The following is a 15,882-nucleotide window of genomic DNA, read 5'->3' on the forward strand; positions in this document are numbered from 1 at the left end:
TCAATTCTGCGTGGTAAGGAGGAAGACATGTTGTTTCAGCATAGTGTCTACTCTATAGACAGGGCCCGATTTGTTGGATTTTGCAAGACATACTACCTGCTACCTGACACCACATTACCTGACACCATGCTACCTGACACCACACACTACCTGACACCATGCTACCTGATTCCACACACTACCTGACACCCATACTACCTGACACCCTGACCACACACTACCTGACACACATTACCTGATTCCACACACTACCTGACACCATACACTACCTGACACCATGCTACCTGACACCACACACTACCTGACACCACATTACCTGATTCCACACACTACCTGACACCACATTACCTGATTCCACACACTACCTGACACCACACACTACCTGACACCACACTACAAACTACCTGACATCACACTACCTGACACCATGTGTTGGCCAATTTCCGGGTGTTATTGAGTATTTTAACCACAGGAATTCATTTGGAACCGACGGCGTTAGCCTACAATGTTATTCTTTACATGGAAAAGACGTGTGCAACCAAAGCGGACGCTATGTCAAAAGGTAACCTTGCTACTGGTCTTTCCAAGGCAACTGTAAAATGTATTAAAGCGGAAGGTGATAGGGGTGTGAGTAGGCCTACTTTTATTAGTCCAACTAAGTTGCGCAAACCCGAAACTTCTAAGCACAAACCTGATGATTTTGACCGGTGTGCAGTCTGCCAATTTGTACAAAGTTTATATATGGCAACATTCAGATACAAAACATTGCGAAACACTTGAGCTTAAGCATTGCAGGGAGGGCTGGGCTGTAGGGACAATAATATGGTTCGGGGACTGTGAGACACACTACATTGTACCTCACTCTGTCTTTTCATATTTTGTCAACTGAAATTGCTTGCAGTTGTGCAGAGTTTTGTAAAATGTCAGTATCCTGTGATGGGATTCGAACCATCAACCTTCAACCTTCTAATCAAATCCACATCACCGTCAGACAATGCAAGGTGTCATCCCTGGGATGACTCTACTACAAATTGATCATTTCCATTAATTAAGTGTTTATTTCAACAGATGGCACAACTTTTAGCTAACGATTATGTATTTTGATTGAGCGTGTGAAAAAAAAGAGGCGTGTTTTACATAACGGCTCTCATGGGTCCAACTGAGGGTATTTCTGACGATCTTGCGGGCTTGCTATGGAGATTGTACGTGCGCTTCCAACAATTTTAGGAAATGTGATTATAAATCGGTACTAGTTTCAAAACAATAATATTAGACATATATCTGCATGTAACTAATTAACTTTAATCTTTAACGTGGGGCATATTTCTCATCTCTGTGAATATTTTAGTCAGACTTTTTTTTGGCCATTCGTATATTTTCAGCGAATTCATTTAAAATTCCACTTTCGGTATGACTGCAAGGTTACACGAATGGTTCAGTTTGAGAAATATTTTACAGTGATTTTTGAGTTTCTGCTTTGGGATTTAATGTAGCTTTCATAAATTTTATTTACATATTGAATAAAACAAATCCCATTTGTGATTATCAAACCCTGTTTAGAAATATAATTGGAAATATAAGGTGAACATCGGGTAATAATGACGTCAGAATAAATATGTATCAAATACATTTTTCTCCTTCTTTTAGTTGTATCAAAAAGGTTTAATTCTTTAAAGACATAAACAGCTGTGCAATGTATGATTACTTCGGTGATATGAAGTACCATCGGAATCAAGACAAGAATAGAGTTATCGTTCCTGTTTAAAGTAGTTCTGATGTTCATGCGCCAACATGAAATCCTTTCAGACGGGCACGAGTCGCTACATTCGTGTCAAACTCGTGTTATTCCGGGACAAGCCGAATAGCGACTGGTTATATTGTTACTCCTTGGTGTCGATGAAAAGTCACTTACTGACAGCATGGCATATCACACAAGACATAAATCTTACTGAAAACGGACACCTTATTAAACGGACGTAGATGTGGGATGGATGTAGGTATGAGTGGTGAGTGGTGTATCCATCTCCCTTCGATGTAGGTATCAGGAGTGAGTGGGGTACCTATCTACCCTGGATGTAGGTGTGAGTAGTGAGTGGTGGTCTCATTAGGGGGCTTGCTTCATGGTCTGCGGCAGGCGTCAGCATATTCACAGCCGCCGCCATGTTGAATGTACAGAGAACGTAGCTAACGGAATGTGTTGCCTCAATATTGAGCGCCATTGTGTACTTTCCACCGTAAGGGTAAGCCATGTTGTAATGGATGATGTGCTGTATTAGAAACGATACATAGGATGGTTGTGAGATTTGTGAGAGGCCTAATGGTGAATTGTTTGCAGATTTCGTGTGCCATAGTACTGTGCCCCCCTGCCATGACTACATGGGATGGCCTAACCTTCGTATTATTATCGTGAAGCGCTCATAAAATCAGAGCACACATTGTGTAATTGTAGTAATTACTTTTTGTACATTGTAATTTCATTTGTTCCCTGCACACTTACTTGGTGTGTAAAGGCAGCACTAATTTGCACATTGTGTTGCACGTTTGATTTTGTGTTTTGCAAATAATGTAAACTGCCCAAAGAGCCGTTAATAAATTAACTTGGAAAACTGTTTGTATTCCTTCGGGAAAGTATGTACACATAAGATTGGATAGATAAGAAGGAGCAGTTACAGTTAGACAGCAGAATCAAGAAATAAGATTGATCGAAAAGGTGCTCCAAGGGCTAAGGATACAGATTGAAATTCCCTACCCTAACACAGTTAACCCTAAGGATTGTAAAGGGGGTCATTGATAGGAAAGGGGATCCAAGGGCTAAGGATACAGATGGAGGTACCCCACCCTAACCCTAACACAGCTAACCCTAAGGATTGTAAAGGGGGTGACTGATCGGAAAGGGGATCCAAGGGCTAAGGATACAGATGGAGGTACCCCACCCTAACTCTAGCACAGCTAACCCTAAGGATTGTAAAGGGGTGATTGATAGGAAAGGGGATCCAAGGGCTAAAGATACAGATGTGTCCCCGTTTACAGACATTGGAGTAATCCAGACAGCAAACATTTAGCCTCAGTAATATGCTAATGAGACACGATGGAGAGTTTGTGACATAGGAAAACAAGGTCAAGGTTTTCTATTTGCAAATTGTGTCTTGCTATGACCAAATATAAACCAGTGTTGTGTAACTTGCAGTTAGCAAAGCATTAACCAAGGTTGTTTACTTTGCAGAGTGACTGGAGCAGCTGCATCTAAGATAAAAGGAAAAACAAGACCTTTTGCGGACATATTGAATTCACAAAGGGTGCAGTGTGGCATGAGGCAGTGCTGTAATTTGCACCATTACACAGGGCAGATAGATGATGGTGCTTCTTGAGGATGCAGTGTGGCATGAGGCAGTCCTGCTGTAACCTGCACCATTACACAGGACAGATAGATGATGGTGCTTCTTGAGGATGCAGTGTGGCATGAGGCAGTCCTGCTGTAACCTGCACCATTACACAGGATAGATAGATGATGGTGCTTCTTGAGGATGCAGTGTGGCATGAGGCAGTGCTGTAACCTGCACCATTACACAGGACAGACAGATGATGGTGCTTCTTGAGGATGCAGTGTGGCATGAGGCAGTCCTGCTTTAACCTGCGCCATTACACAGAACAGACAGATAGTGCAGCCTCTAGTGCAGGATGCATAGCCTTCAACGTGTGTGCTGTAGCCATTGCCATGCCGTCTATGATCGTGTTGAATTACATCTCAGTATATTCTCAGTATAATTTCGTGGACTTTTCAAAATGATTTGTGTCTACAGATGTAGCCTCAAATAATAAAATTGTGGACGCATTGTTTGATTTTATTCGTAAATAGTTTTGAAATATAGAAATTTAACTTGACCTGTATTTCATGAAGTATTCCGATATACAGAGACAATCAGTGTTCTGGGGTAAGACGCCATGTTAAGCAGGGAGTATCATCGCAGTTGACGACATACAGATATGCCCAGGTGAACAGCTGAAATATGTTGCCAGTCAATACCAATGATCCAGAAAACTTTGACATGCAAGGATTTGGGTTCCATAAAAAGAATTGGCCTAACTAAATCAGTCAAATTAGCAATTTGTATGAAAATTGCGTTTCCATGGTGAAACATATTAATCACATTTAGTAATATTTTGGCTGCCAACAATAGAATAAGTTCAAAAAGGAATCCAACCCAAGTGACCAATAATTTGGCATGTCTCCATTTCCTCAGTTCCGGAAATTGTTCAGGGCTCCTTTAGGATCATAGATGTTGTTTTGTAGATATATTTATATTTAAATACTTTATTCCAGGGACTGAACGCTAGTATAAAGAATGGTGCAGTGGTGCCGGGAGTGTTTGAGTGAGTGAGTGAGTTGAGTTTTACCGGTCTTTTAGCAATATTCCAGCAATATCACGGCAGGGGACACCAGACTTCACACTGGTAATAGGCGCGACCAACTTAGAATGGGGACCATCGCGCGTAGGGGAAACATACTCGCGATACATAATCACTGGTTTGTGTGGACCAATCAGTTTGAATGGAGAATTGTTGGTGCACGTGGAGGCAGAAAGGTGAGGTGTAATAATATATGCATTGAGAGAGAGAGAGTGAGAGAGAGAGAGTGAGAGAGAAAAGAGAGCGAGAGAGAGAGAGAGATGTTATGACTCACCTTGAAACTACAGTCGCCACGATACAATGTATTTGATGTGAAACAGTATGTGACGTCATTGGTAGCAATACGGGCATTCAGCCTCCCGAGCCAGTGCGATATGGGGTTTATTCACCTCTTCCATTGTTACATGTTTACAATCTCACAATCACTGTACAACAACCTGTTTCAATGTTACACACACGCAGACCGATGACATGTCGGTGAGTACCAGTTTATATGTCGTGTGAAGCTGATTTCCTCAGACAAGATATAACATAAACATACATTCTTCCATGAATATGTCCATGTTTTCTGAATGATTAATAGTATGGGTGCTTGTGGGGTTTGTGTTGGGTATGAACATTACATGGTTGGTTGAAGCTCAGTTATTCCATCAGCCACTGATTTGTGGAAGCTACTCTATCAACCACTGGTTTCTTCAGGCTTAGTCACTCTATCAACCACTGGTTAATCGAGGATTAATGACACTATCAACCATTGATTTGTAGAAACTCGGTCAATTATATCAACCACTGGGTTGTAGTAGCTGAGTCAATCTATCCAATACTAATTTGTCGAAGTTCATGGAAGTTCAGTCACCCTGGTTTGTAGAGGGTGAGTCATTCTATCAACCACTGGTTTCTCGAAGCTCAGACATTCCATCAACCACTGGTTTGTTAAAGGTAATTCATTTTATCAACCACTAGTTTCTTATAGCTCGGTCCACTATTAACCACTGGTTCGTGGAAGCTCAGTAACTCTATCAACCACTGGTTTGTTAAATCTCTGTCATTCTATTAACCACTAGTTTGTAGAATCCCTGTAACTCTATCAACCACTGATTTTTCTGAATCTCTGTCATTCTATTAACCGCTGATTTGTTGAATATGTGTCATTCTATTTACCACTGGTTTGTTGAATCTCTGTCATTCTATTAACCACTGAATTGTTGAATTGTTGAAAATGTGTCATTCTATTAACCACTGGTTTTTAGAACCTCAGTCACTCTATCAATCACAGTGTGAACTGCTTATTGTGTTTCCGCTCCTTCCCGAGTCTGACATGGTTGACACATGTCATTGTATCCCAATAGCGTAGAAGGGGCGGTGGGGTAGCCTAGTGGTTACAGCGTTGGCTCGTCACGCCGAAGACCCGGGTTCGATTCCCCACATGGGCACAATGTGTTAAGCCCATTTCTGGTGTCCCCCGCCGTGATATTGCTGGAATATTGCTAAAAGCGGCGTAAAACTAAACTCAGTCAGTCAGTCAGCCAATAGCGTAGATGGATGCTCATGATGTTGATCATTGTCTGGACCAGGCTCGATTATTACTACAGACCTCCGTCATATTGTTGGAATATTGCTGAGTGCGGCGTAAAACTAAACACACACTTATTGTGTTCCCGCCCATTGCGCAGAGACAAAGAACGGCGTTTTATACATATTTTACGTGCGCTTCTGTGGGCTAACATGAAGCGTCTCTAAACTAGGGGCAATTTCTCCACAAACTGGATTAATAGTGACAGAGGATGCTGTGATAAATACATGGATACGCTTATGATTCTTAATGTCTCTCTGCAATATTGGTACTAACTACTATTGTATATTCTGAGGGAAGAGGCTGAAATGGGTTGTCTTACAGTATACACTCTCAAGGTTATAAAAGCTGGAGGCGACTTGTTAACAAGAGGGTATGGTTTAATATACATATGTAATAGACAGCCTTCCTGAAGAAAGATCCCCTACCGTGTGGACAGCTCACTCACTCACTTTATCAACCACTCACACACTCACTCACTCACTCATTCACTCTATAACAAAGACTGGTTTGTCAAAGCCGATATTATTTCACTTTGATGGAGATACAAAGCTACGTGCTGACAACAGAGTATGGTGCAACAGGCATATGTAATAGACAACCTTCCTGAAGATAGCTATTCCACCAAGTGGACAGCTCCCTAAGTGGGTGAGTAAGTGAGTGAGTGAGTGGGTAATCAGTCGCCATGTATGTAATACACCATCAGCTGCCATGTATGTAATACACCATCAGTCGTCATGTATGTAATACACCATCAGTTGTCATGTATGTAATACACCATCAGTCGTCATGTATGTAATACACCATCAGTCGTCATGTAATACACCATCAGTCACGTATGTAATACACCATCAGTCGTCATGTATGTAATACACCATCAGCTGGTCCAGACTCGCTGCCATACAGCTGGCGCATTGCTCAGTATATATTTTAAACAAACACCAAAACTGATTACAGTCTGTTCTATTACCACGAGAGGATTTTACGAAACTTGAATAGATTATTACCTCCCCTTGCAAATCTTCAGTCATAGAGGACAGAAAAAGAGATTGTTTATAAATCACATTCGTCACCACTCGCCCCTTTCCGTAACCTCCAAGAAGACCCGTCCCCGTCTCGATGCTTGTTATGTGCGAAATTACGACAAACCAATCAGAACGCGCGTAATAAGTGCGGTGCTTTGATAAAAATAATCACGAGTACTTAAATCGTTTATGGCATAATGTCATTGTTTAAAAGATCATGAAAAATATATATCGTCATATTGAAAGTACAAAGAACGTAGCTAACAGGATTTTGCTGCCTATTATGAAGTTTTAAATAAGAATGATGCGATTGACGGTGAGAGATTCAAATACACGCGCGTGCGTTTGTTCTCATGGGTCCAACTGAGTGTATTTCTGACGATCTTACGGTCTTGTAATGGAGATTGTAGGTGCGCTTCCAACAATTTTAGGAAAACAAATTGATTCATCAAGCGAAGACTTTGAAATACTTCCATAACTACAAAATTATTTACTGTGTATTGTTTTGAGGCTGTTAGACTTGCCAATTTCATGCATAAGCCAGTTTAGAGGGAACAAAGGACCCTGCCCTAAACTGAATATTTACCCTACAATAACCACTGGGTGGACATCAGCTAAAACAGAGTTTCTCTGTAATAAGTTATTTGGGGAGAAAGACATAGTGTATTTGGGAGATTTTAAGATATCGAACACTCTCATGTCAATAAAATGTGAATTCAGACCCATAATATATTACATTCCACATGGGTCAGTTGTTATTATTTACATCAAATCAGCTTGTGGGATTGATGAACAGCCCTTATTTCATGTCTGGGAAACTGAATTACTGCACAGTTAGGCATTAAGGGGACACTGTCAGAAGTTTCTAATGGATGAGGATGACCGAGTGATGGAATTTGGTAGTGAGACATTGTGGTATATCAGCATGTACCAGTATATCAGCGTGTACCAGTATATCAGCCTGTACCAGTATATAATCCTGAACCAGTATATCAGCCTGTACTAGTATATCAGCATGTACCAGTATACCAGCTTATCTTGGGAGATATTTGCTACCTTTGACACGAGCACGTCGACAACATCCTATTTCCCACACCAGGCTGCTGCCATCAAAGGTGTCCAACCCACATATACCCTTTAAAATGCACTTCTAACGACGCATAACACGTACATGTGCAACATTTTGCAAAGGTGCTACACATGTGTGATTTTATGACTGCTTCACTGAGCATGAATACAACAGTGTAGCGATACTCCCGTTTCAACACCAGCATAACTGACATCAATACAACAGTATTTAAATACAACAGGATTTCGGAATTATTTCAAAATAGGCAATTTATGATAATTATCTGACTACTAGTGCACCTCCGTACACATGGCAGGGAAAGTACACAAAAGTTGTGTGCCCTTTGACCATGTGAGCGTATGATGAGAAGAAATAAGACAAAATGTGAGAATGGAGTGCTGTGCCCTTGTCGACCTCGGCTTCGGTTTAAGGTGATGGGTGCATACTAATGATTTGGACACGTGGCGGAAGCGTGACAGCAAGCAATGGGATTGGTTTATGTGCTATCGATTAACCAATCAAAAACAATAAACCACGTTTTCTTGAAATATAATATTGAGCGCCATTGTGTACTTTCCACCGTAAGGGTAAGCCACGTTGAAATGGATGATGTGCTGTATTAGAAACGATACATAGGATGGTTGTGAGAGGCCTAATGGTGAATTGTTTCCAGATTTCGTGTGCCATAGTACTGTGCCCACTGCCATGACTACATGGCCTAACCTTCGTATTATTATCGTGAAGCGCTCATAAAATCAGAGCACACATTGTGTAATTGTAGTAATTACTTTTTGTACATTGTAATTTCATTTGTTCCCTGCACACTTACTTGGTGTGTAAAGGCAGCACTAATTTGCACATTGTGTTGCACGTTTGATTTTGTGCTTTGCAAATAATGCAAACTACCCAAAGAGCCGTTAATAAATTAACTTGGAAAACTGTTTGTATTCCTTCGGGAAAGTATGTACACATAAGATTGGATAGATAAGAAGGAGCAGTTACAGTTAGACAGCAGAATCAAGAAATAAGATTGATCGAAAAGGTGCTCCAAGGGCTAAGTATACAGATTGAAATTACCTACCCTAACACAGTTAACCCTAAGGATTGTAAAGGGGGTCATTGATAGGAAAGGGGATCCAAGGGCTAAGGATACAGATGGAGGTACCCCACCCTAACCCTAACACAGCTAACCCTAAGGATTGTAAAGGGGCTGATTAATAGGAGGGGATCCAAGGGCTAAGGATACAGATGGAGGTATCCTGCCTAACCCTAACAGCTAACCCTAAGGATTGTAAAGGGCTGATTAATCGGAAAGGGGATCCAAGGGCTAAGGATACAGTTGGGGTGACCTACCCTGACCCTAACATAACTAACCCTAAGGATCGGAAAGGGGTGTTGGATCGGAAAGGGGATCCAAGGGCTAAGGATACAGTTGCGGGGTGACCTACCTGGCCCTGATATAACTAACCCTAAGGATTGGAAAGGGGTGTTGGATCGGAAGGGGATCCAAGGGCTAAGGATACAGTTGGGGTGACCTACCCTGGTCCCTGATATAAACTAACCCGAAGTATCGGAAAGGTGTTGATCGGAAAGGGATCCAAGGGCTAAGGATACAGTTGGGGTGACCTACCCTGGGCCCCTGATATAACTAACCCTAAGATTTGGAAAGGGTGTTGGATCGGAAAGGGGATCCAAGGGCTAAGGATACAGATAGAGGCATCCTGCCTAAACCTAACCCAGATAACCCTAAGTGATTGTAAAGGCTGATTAATCGGAAAGGGGATCCAAGGGCTAAGGATACAGTTGGGGTGACCCACCTCGACCCTAACATAACCAACCCTAAGGATCTGGAAAGGGGTGTTGGATCGGAAAGGGGATCCAAGGGCTAAGGGATACAGCTTAGGTGACCTACCCTGGCCCTGATATAACTAACCCTAAGGATTGGAAAGGTGTGGGGCTGATCGGAAAAGGGATCCAAGGGCTAAGGATACAGTTGGGGGTGACCTACCCTGGCCCTGATATAACTAACCCTAAGGATTGGAAAGGTGTTGGATCGGAAAGGGGATCCAAGGGCTAAGGATACAGTTGGGGGTGACTCCACCCTGACCCTGATATAACTAACCCTAATGGATTGGAAAGGGTGTTGGATCGGAAAGGGATCCAAGGGCTAAGGATACAGTTGAGGGTAACCTACCCTATGCCTTTGTATGGCATTAATGAGTAATACATATAAAAGGTGAAATTATGGATGTCAATTGCTTTTACTATGAGAAACACTACATATATTCTTACTGTTTCATCGGGTGAATGATTATTATGAAGAAAAAACCCAAACAAAACCATGCCAACACCTCATCATGAAAAGAGAGATAACCATCACAGAAGCTGACCAAGGCATGTAGTCATGAACTCCCCCAGGTTTCCTCCAGCTCGTCAACCACACCCTCTGACACCACCACCACCACCACCACCCACCTACCTCACCATCCAGAAATGCCCCACTGCCAAACTAGGAACTCAACACAAGAAGACCTTAGACTCTACAACTAGTCTCTGAAATGAACACATTTAACAGAAAAAAGGCTCATAGTGAAAAAATCAAAATATAATGAAAAGGAGCCCTGAGACGTTCTTCATTTTCAGAGACTAAACAAATCTGCAGAGAGATAATTTTACAATGGTTCTTATCACACTACTGCTGAAATTGTTTGTGACAGAAAATAAGAATAATTATTGCCCCCACCACCTCCCCGTCCTACTGTCAGTGGTGTGGGCAGTTTTTGGGTAATGAGTATCAAGTGTCGCCAAATCTATTTTGAGAGCAAGCAGGGATACCAGCTAAGAGAAGCATCTCCTGATGTTCCTATGGCTGGACAACTGGATCTCACAAAAATTCCAAAATTACTTATATTCTCCAAAATCCAAAGGTTCTGTCTGCACTATATGTGGAAGTTTAATTGATGTTGCATCGAACAGGTGAAAATGTCTTTTTTATTGGAAGTACTAAGACAGAGCCATGTCTTCTGATCGAAAAATGTTCACAGGGAATGTTCTACACATACTGTGTATAGAAAATGTTTAGGTGAGGTCACTCGTGTGGACAATACTTTGTGCCTTGAAAAGAAAACTGTAATTAATGTATACTATTACTACCAAAGCTGTGGAACTGAAGAGAAAAAGATGTACAGTAGGATTCAAATAGTATTTCCTTAGGCCTTAGAGACCTTAGATGTTGGTATGCATTACATACTAATAAACAATGGTTTTCGTCTTCAATATATCATTCTTTGCACACAAGACATAATCTATCAACTAAAGTTTCTTTAACATATCTGTCAGTTTCAATTCGTGAAGAACATCTAAATTGAGCAAATGCGGCCCTGAATTTTGAAATTGTGAGTTCTTTGATATACAATCCTAAGCCAAATGATGATTTAAACGAAATATAGATGGAACATTTAGTGCTGCTATCGAAGGCTGCATGCCCATCTTGCTCATAAGATACTTTAAGTCTGTATACAAACACCGACATAACATTTTTAACACTAACTACACATTGTTCCTTCAAAGATAGCAAAATCCATGCATGTAGATAATATGTTTGATCTTAGCGGCCCAGTTAGTTTTAACCTTGATACAATCTAGAACTAATAACTTATAACATTTTTTCACAAATCTCGTATCAGGCATATTGCACATTTTACACCAATAAGCAACGGCCCTTTATAAGTTAAACTATACACTGGATAACGTGCACATTCTCCCAAGAATCGTTTACGTGCAAACATTTGTAAAATTTCAACTTCTTGAGAATTATGTAAGCCCCATATTTCCGATCCATAGAGGAGAATAGGGCTAATTTTAGAGTAAAAAAATCTTAAAAAATAGATCAGATGGCAATTAAATAATAATAATAATAATAATGGTGCATTTATATAGCGCTAATTCCAAACATAAGGATGCTCAAAGCGTACAAACATGGTTTGATATTAGGGAAAGTCAGGGAAAGCTTGGCGAAAGAGGAAAGTTTTTAGTAAGGATTTAAAGGACGACAACGTTTGAGAGTCTTTGAGTTCTTGGGGCAGATTATTCCACTCAGTTGCTGCGGCATACGCAAATGAGAAAATCGAGAAAATGTGGGAGCAGTGCTGTGGTCCTGCTGCCTGTCAGGCGCTTACCACCATCAGTAGGATTAAGTATATGTAAAGATTTAAGTACACTATACAAAATGTTTTGTCACTAAAGTCATTGATAAAGTCACAAATGCCTACATCGTTGAGGTACACTGCTTTGAGCCTAATGATTTATATTTCTCTGTTTGTTTCTTCATCATGGTAATCAAGGGTGACACAACAATGACAGTAGCATGGCTTGTATTTTCTACTGACTTGTATATATAAATAGTGAGAATTTCGAATGTCAGTGATTTTCCACTCCTGGTGGAAGAACAAAATAACACATCTTCACCACTTAAAGTACAATGGACAAATGCTATGTATATTTGCTTTCATCCTCATCAAAGTTCCAATTCATTTTACCCTGAGATGGAAACATTTCGAAATCATCCCCCTCCTCCTCACCAGTGTAAAATGAAACAGTGAAAGAAAATACTCAGATTTTTTAAGTCATCAGGTCTCTAGTGTAATCAAACATGTTGTTTGTCTGGAGAGGACAGGGCAGAAGCAGGAGGCCTTGGCTCAGTGTGGGGTCTTGGGAGTGGCGGGGAGGCTCCCATGAGTTAATATTAAACACCAGTGACAGCTAGATATCAACTGATAATTAAAGCCCTGTGCTGGCTTGTAGAATTCAGCAGATTGGTACAGACCTTGAAGCTGTGGAAATCTACACTTGCCACATTTTCTAGACTTGCGCGGGATTTCTTGGATATATTTGCTTCAGGGTCTGTATAACAGACTAAAGAAGACCCTGAAAGATCTTCACCAGCGAAGAAAGAGAAATGATGCCACCTTCATCCAGCAACATACGCTAAGATACAGCCACAATCAAGATACACAAGCCAGCAGCATACTTGTATGCTGCAGAGGATATATTTTCTATAAACTACTCAGTTCTTTTCCCGTCTGTAAGCCCTTCAAGCAAAGATGGAAAGTACCACATCAGCGAATCCTCCACATTGGATAACCCACTGAAAGAAGCAAATCTCACAGGCACCATGGTCAACGACCTGTTCACCAACATATTGCTACTAGAAGATGGCGCAACAAGCTACAAACCAGAACAGACTACCTAGACACCACACACACTACAGAAAGCATCATCAACATTGAGTCCAGCTGCTTTCACACCTCCTACAATAACTTCAATATGACCTGCACACAAATACATGCACTGTCTACGGGTTCCCCTATATCCACTCATTACTGAAATCAGCCCTCTCCCTCTCCCTCACCCTCTCACAGCGCCACTAAACCCCTCTGTTAGAACCTAAAGGCAGAGGACACCTTCACTACTAACCAACCCCCACCCCCGCCCCCAACCCCCCACCCCACCCTCCTCCAATATTGTACACCATTGGGCACAGTGAGAGGAGGTATAAAATGACCTACCCTGCACTGTCTTCCCTCTCAGGGGCTGGGAAGAGTTGTGTCCGGAGGTTGTGTCAGTGGCGGCACTGTCATCTCTGTCAGGGTCTGCAACAACATCCAACACAATGAGCACAACTAACTAGCAGCCAAATAAACAAATATAATCCGGCATTGCTCTAGATGTATTAATGCTCTGAAAACCATGGTAACCAAAACCACGGATTATGTTTTCTGGGAAATTTAGATATGAAGAAATACTGTCAATGAAAGTGATATTTTTCAAGGTCCCATGATGTTGACATAATTACAGAACTGTTACCAAGGTTACAATGTTCTGGCAACACAGAGTGACTGATACAAAGTACATAACTGGCTAAAATGTTAAGTTAAGCATTTTTTAAAAATAGATGTCAAATGACGACACAGTGAACTTTGTCATGAGGGGTAAGGAGCCAGTGGGGAGCCAGTGGGGAGCCAAGGGTACCAGGTTGTGTGGCATCCATTCAGCAGCGCTATGGAACAAAGACGAGTAACTTGATTAGTGAACAGAGCAATGAACAATGATCACAAACTGCAGAGTGTTTTTAATTGAATGAATCAAATACACGTGATCATGTACACTGTGTATTTATTTTGATTTTCTACTCATTCCTGGGTAGACTTGACATAGTTGGCACATGAAACCCATAACAGGTAGTAGCTGCAATAACAGACAATAAATGGAAAGAATGCCATGCACTTAACCATTACCAATATTCCGTATTTTAAGAAAACAAATTGTGTTGTACACTTCAGAATTAATTTGCTCACTAACATACATTTTACATCAATACATGAACAACATGTGAAATGTTTAGGTTAGGCAGGTTATTTTATATAATATAAATATACCTACAAATTATATGGGCCCTCATAAACACGACAAAAGTAGACATTTGTCGTTGCTTTGTCGCATCAACTACTTCGGGAATATTAGCCGGAGCAATTAATCAGTAGACTCCTGAAAAAAACAAAGCAAACACGAAACTCAAAACAATGAAGCGCTCGTAAAATAACTTGGGCACTCATCATCTGAAAAGTAAGAAATACGTTGTTGGAATCTGAGACCACATATCCGTATATGGTCTCTGTTGGAATTCTTGGGTTACACTGTGAATGGCGCCAACCATGTTGCTTCAATTATTATACACAGCAGAATGCAACAAAGTCCCCTGCCTTCCTGCTTCATCGCCACGAAAAAAATTGGCAGAGAGGCACGAAAACAGGTGACACTGTCTTCCATGAAAGCGTGACTGCAAACGGCTGTCCGAAACCTGACAATGTCATGTACATGCTTCGTCCCTGTTTGAGCGAATGGTGAACTTCTCGCCAGAAATATAAAATGTCGAGTGAAAGACATTGATATACCTACCTCCACACTCATGTCACACTGACCAGGGATGGCGTTGCAGACTGACTACAAGCCCTGGGTTTTGAGATTGGTGTGAATTGTCTATATAAACCTGAAGGCTGCTTCTCACTTTATATTAGACATGGCTTCTTTTCCCGGAATTACCGCATTTGAGGTTTTGTTTGCTCGCAGGTTTTACTTTTCGTAATTAAGACCTATTTCTCGGTTTTACTTTTTGTAGGTAAGACGTCTTCCCAGGTTTTACTTTTCCTAACTCTATATTAACATCAACATTCAAATTCAGATGATATGTTAGTGTTTGAAATCAATTGAAAAATATCGTCAAAGATCAACTTAAATGTGAAAAGTTTTTGTTTTCCCGAGTAGGATTGGAACCGTATATTTCAGATTCATAAGCAGACGCTCTGCCTCACAGCCACCGGGCCGACACAGAAGGGGTGTTGAATTATCTGTTTATAGTTAGGCCTACTGTCATTCAATTGATTTTACTAGCGCTTCAGTTACTGTAATGTAGCTTCATTACATGATCATCTAACTATCCATCATTGACGGTTTATATGTATAATAAAGCACGACTCCGAGGTTATGGTTGGGAAAGTAAGACCTCGAGACGGGTGGGTGGAAGTAAGACCTCGAGCGTTACTACGCGCTCTCGGTCTTACTTCTCCCCACCCTCCGGTCTCGGGTCTTACATACCCCCCAAAAAAGTGGGTCAAAGTGACTGAAGCGCCAGGCAAATATCTGAAAAACTGCCGTTAACAGGACCAAGTTGGGGTGTGCTTCAGGTGTTATACCGAGAATGAGGTGTGACAAAGGAATAATTTCCATTGCTCCGCCCATCGTTATACCCC

General features: G+C 41.2%; 1 long non-coding RNA gene across 1 annotated transcript; it reads right to left on the minus strand.

Moving 5' to 3' along the window:
• Window positions 1-13,638: 13,638 nt before the first annotated feature.
• LOC124271710 lies at window positions 13,639-15,153 on the minus strand. Its single transcript, XR_006897109.1, has 3 exons — window positions 15,032-15,153; window positions 14,516-14,620; window positions 13,639-13,725 (listed from the first exon to the last, which is right to left on the minus strand). It is a non-coding gene; the product is annotated as an uncharacterized LOC124271710 (long non-coding RNA).
• Window positions 15,154-15,882: the final 729 nt, after the last annotated feature.

The sequence above is a fragment of the Haliotis rubra genome, unplaced genomic scaffold (assembly GCF_003918875.1).
Source record: "Haliotis rubra isolate DU_JTF1 unplaced genomic scaffold, ASM391887v1 Scf1628, whole genome shotgun sequence".
Lineage (NCBI taxonomy): Eukaryota > Metazoa > Mollusca > Gastropoda > Lepetellida > Haliotidae > Haliotis > Haliotis rubra.